The 5,090-nt window shown below is 33.6% G+C and overlaps 1 protein-coding gene across 1 annotated transcript in view; it reads right to left on the bottom strand.

Moving 5' to 3' along the window:
- Nucleotides 1-5,090, bottom strand: part of XRCC4 (X-ray repair complementing defective repair in Chinese hamster cells 4) — a 176,282-nt gene that overhangs the window by 129,947 nt on the left and 41,245 nt on the right. The gene's annotated exons all lie outside the window — the stretch shown is intronic.

The following is a 5,090-nucleotide window of genomic DNA, read 5'->3' on the forward strand; positions in this document are numbered from 1 at the left end:
AGTACATATGATATGAGATGATTAAATTTATATAAAATTCTAGAAAATGTTAACTAGTCTATAGGAACATAAGACTGATCAGTCATTTCCTAGGGATGGAGTAGGGAGACAGGAGAGAGGGAGTGAGGTATTAAAATAGGCATAAATGAGGCCAGGCATGGTGGCTCACACCTGTAATCCTAGCACTCTGGGAGGCCAAGGTGGGAGGATCGCTTGAAGTCAGGAGTTTGAGATCAGCGTGAGCAAGAGTGAGACCCTGTCTCTACTAAAAATAAAAGGAAATTAGCCAGACAACTAAAAATAGAAAAAATTAGCTGGGCGTGGTGGCACACACCTGTAGTCCCAGCTACTCGGGAGACTGAGGCAGGAGGATTGCATAAGCCCAGGAGTTTGAGGTTGCTGTGAGCTAGGCTAACACCATTGCACTCTAGCCCAGGCAACAGAACAAGACTCTGTCTCATAAATAAATAAATAAACAAACAAACAAAACAAAATAGGCATAAAAAAATTGGAGAGAGGCTGAGGATTTATTATCTTTATTGTGGTAACAGTTTCATGGGTATATTGCATATTTTAAAAATTTTCCAATTGTATACTTTCTATATGCACATTTTATTATATGTTAATTATATCTCAATAAACCTGTTAAAAAGCTGCCTACAAAAAGATTTAGACATGAATGTATAAAACTTCTTTATTCACCTTAGGCCAATAGTAGAAACTACCTACATGTCCACCAAAAAGTGAACATAGTACAGTGGAATACTACTCAGCAATCAAAAGGAATGAACTATAGATACACAACACAATGATGAATCTCAAAAACATACTATGCAAAATAAATTTACAAGCAAGGGTAGTTGCATTTATATGAAATGCTAAGAGGTAAAGCTAACCTATTGTGATAGAAAGCAGTCCACTGGATGCTTGGGGCCTGAAGGGCAGGCAGGGTTGGGGGAGAAAAAGAGGTAGTTGGGAACTGACTATAAAAAGACATGAAAGAATTGTCCTGAGTGATGAAAACTGTACACTTACTATAGGTACATTTTATTGTAGATAAATCATAACTAAACAAAAATATACTTTTTAAAAAATATGATTTGGGATTCATAAGACAGAAGCTTAGATTCTACCTTAGCTAATGTACTACCTCTGTTTTCCTTAGCAACTCACTTATATTTTCAGCATCTATTTCCTCATGTATAAACAGTGACAACACCAAGTACACTTGAAGTGAGAAAATATATGTTGAAGTAGCTTAACTAAAAAGTAATAAGCAAATATTAATATTATTAACACTCAAAAGTCCTTTTACAGCACAGACTTTACATGTTATTTTCTATTTCTATTTTTATGGTAAGTTGTTTCTTTCCTGAACAATCTGGAGTAACATAAAAATTATTTAATAAGATATAATAACTATAAAATATTTCTTATAAAAGAAGATAACATTTTATATTAAAGCAGAGCAATATGAAGCAAGAAAAAGAAAATGAGTCCCCAAACACAAAATAGTATAAGAATTAATATTTTTGTTTTTAAAAGTAGTATGTCCAAAATCTCTTCTCTGGCTTAACTAGAAAATACATACTTTGAACAGGATTTCTGCACCACTTACATTACTGATTTAGTTTCCACATTCCAAAAGTGTCAGAAAATTATAAATTGTTTAATATAAAAATGGCACATGTACACAAATACTTTTATCACAAAAATAAAGAATAATATGATTTTCTTTTCAGGCATTCAAACAACACATTTGCAACCCATACTCCCACAAACCTTAAAGTCATTACTATTTTTGACAAAATCTTTGGCAGAGTACCACAACAAATGCTCCAATTCTGATATTTCATCTGGAAATGGCCCTTTGAATTCAGAGTCCCTCAAACCACAGGGACACATGGCAATAATATAGGATTTTGGACTGCTGTTCTTAAAAACAACTTTGGCTGTTTTTTTTGGCTAACACATTTTATCTCATTTTCATATATCTGAGAAATGTAAGTTAAATAATGTAGGGAGTCTGTCTGAATTTAGAATGCATTATCCACTTAAAAAAATTGAGCTGCAAAATATAGTAAGATACAGAGTAGGATATACCTTACTATATAACATTTTTTAAACTAAAATATGACCGAAATGCTTATTTGCAATGAAAATACTGGAGAAATACCCTTGCAAAAATAAAAGTAAACCCTTCTTCATGATAAATATTTCTATCTTCTCTGAATGTTAAATGCAGAGATTGCTAGTTGTCCCACAATATCCATCTTCCCCTTTTTACACAGTAATGGAAACTTCTAAGAACAGGACACAACTGAAGAACACTTTTCACAGATTCCCTTGCAGCTAGGTGAAGCCATGTGACTAAGTTCTGGCCAATGGGATGTGAACAAAAAGAGTCTATGCAATTTTGGAGTGATGGATTTAGAGAAAAGGCACATGCTCTTTACTTTCTCTTTAACACAGTCCTGCTGCCTGAAAGGTAAACAACTGTGAAGCTGGAGCAGCCATTTTGGACCATGAAATAAAAACTACCTGTTAAAAATGCAAACCAACATGATCAAAGAAACCTGTATCTTCAACATCATGAAGCCATCATATTAAGCCAGGACTGCCTATTTGGGTTTTTACATTAGAAACAAACCTACATGCTGTTTAAGTAACAAGGGAAACAAGGGGAAAGGAAACAGAAGGAGACTTTGCATTAATTCTACTAGAGACTTGTCACCAATTTTAGTGTTTTTATATACCCATTATATTTGCAAACATACACATATATATTATATATATTATGTTTAATTTTCCTTCAAACTTCATTAGGACTATTTTTTAATATATAAAACCACAATATATCAGATGACCTGGAATGAATCTAAGAAATCACTTTACAATTTTACAGATGAAAAAAAATTTGACAGTTGAAAAAACAGAATTATGAGCAAATTAAATGATTAACCCAAGGTCATTCTCATCAAAAATAACTGTTTTTCTGTGACTTATAAATAAATTTTTTCTGAAGAAACAAAGCAAGATATGAAGGCAAAAAGGAAGAAAAATATATTATTCGTTAAGATGCATTGTTAGCATGGCAAAGTATATACTATAAAGTCAGGATGAATTGTGAAAAGTCAAGGGAAACAGTGACATAAATTATATGAATGATCTCCCAAGTGAGTGACAGTACTTATGGTGAAAAGATGATGGGTTCCAAAGGCTGGCACTAGAGTATGCTGTCAGTCAGAACAATCTACTGTCAAATGAAGAGCACTGGGGCAAGAAGGGTGATAGAGGTTCGTACCATATAGAGAAAAGGAGTTCATGTGTGGTTGGCTGTCTAACATTTATTCCAATAGGAATTGATATAAAACAGAAACATCTGTTATCTATAAAGTAAAGCCAATTATAAACGAAATTTTGGAAGTATGAGCTCAAAAGCAATTTCATATAAACTGTGAACTTGCTTCTCCCAAAAACTGAGTATAAATATCAACAAACAAGTTATACTTTAAAAATATTTCACTGCATTAGAAATTGACAATTCTTTCATTCAGACAAAATATAAGATAGTAGTTCCAAAATATCTTTTTAAATATAAAAATTAGTGGTTACTTCCTTTAAAAAAAGAATGAAAAGGAAAATCTGTTATAAATGTAAATTCCAAACAATTCTTACATGAGTTGATATTCAAAATGTTCAAACTGTGCAGTAATCTCCAACACACAATTAGACACATAAAATTTCTTGAAGTGATGGAGGTGTATGTACTCTTAGAGGTGTATGTCTGGTAGCAAGTGTGCTTAGCATTCATAAAGCATTCTTTGTCGTGGAAGAGTAACCTTATGTCAAGAAACAACAGCACTCGCTACAACTCTTTGAGTTGAATCTATGTTCATTCTTTTCCTTTTTTCTAACGTAAGAGGTCATTTTTGGCAATAATCAGATATCTGTGTCATCAAGAAAAGGATAACAAAATCCTTTTCAATTTTTAGGTCATCCAAGCACAATTAGCCTTAAAAAGTATTCTGCCATGTTTCCAATTGTCTGCAGATTTTTGCCAGCAGATGAATTTACAAGATATTGTCACTCTGAAATCAGTTTGCAGAAGCACATCCTGAATACTGGAAGATTCCCATGACACTTTAGCCAAATGAACTTGTGATTTTTCAGCAGCATTCATCCATAAGGCTGACTGCAGCACTGAAAGTTTTACCTCATTTAAATATCCAAAAATATCTCTCCAGTAAACCAAGCCAGGAATAAACTCCTCCTTGTCAAACTGTTCTGAAAGTGACCTTTCTTTTTCTCTGGAACAAATAAATAAATAAGGAGACAGCTATTTAAACTGCAATGTGGTGATCTAAGGTATATTCTGTACGAAACCAACTCACTTCTACATTGCAGGGAATTGTTTTGCTATTTCCATTTCTTAAGAAAACTTGTTAAAAACATAGTACCTGTAGTTCGAGGTGCTGGCTCTTGGCTCTGGTAAATTTGAATACTTTCAAGGTGGTAAGCAAGAAAACTTCCAGGATTACTGTCAGTCTTTGATGCCAATATATGCCAAGCCAATTGTAAAAGACGTGAGTCATGAGGACTTGAAGTTCTTTCTTCACAGAAGCAGGAAACCCAGATGTATTGCCAACCATTGCAAATATTCCATCCATGCTGACTGCACCAAACCCCCTGTTTCACCATGTCAAAGATATCATCAAAGGCCTTTCAGCTTTCCAAAAGGCACCTCACTAACTTGGAATTTGTTATGCATCAATGTATACAAAACAGACAAAAATCAGAAACTGGCTGCAAGAAATAATGCTAGTTGTTACATACAAACACTTATTGAATGGGAAATGGCCTTACTCCCAGTTTGACAGTGATCTGCTTCAAAACATTAGAAAAAACCGTCAGCAGTTCTGTAGTGTATAATACCATCTGATTGAGCTTGGCCCACAGGAAAGAGCACTTGTCATAAAGAACAAAATTTTTGTAGCCAGTTCCAACCTTCTTACTGAAACTATTTTAAATTACCATTTTAAGGAGCTTAGCATATTGAAACTTACATAAATTGACAGATAATTAGGAAA

This window comes from Propithecus coquereli, unplaced genomic scaffold (genome assembly GCF_000956105.1).
Source record: "Propithecus coquereli isolate 6110/MARCELLA unplaced genomic scaffold, Pcoq_1.0 Scaffold9, whole genome shotgun sequence".
NCBI lineage: Eukaryota > Metazoa > Chordata > Mammalia > Primates > Indriidae > Propithecus > Propithecus coquereli.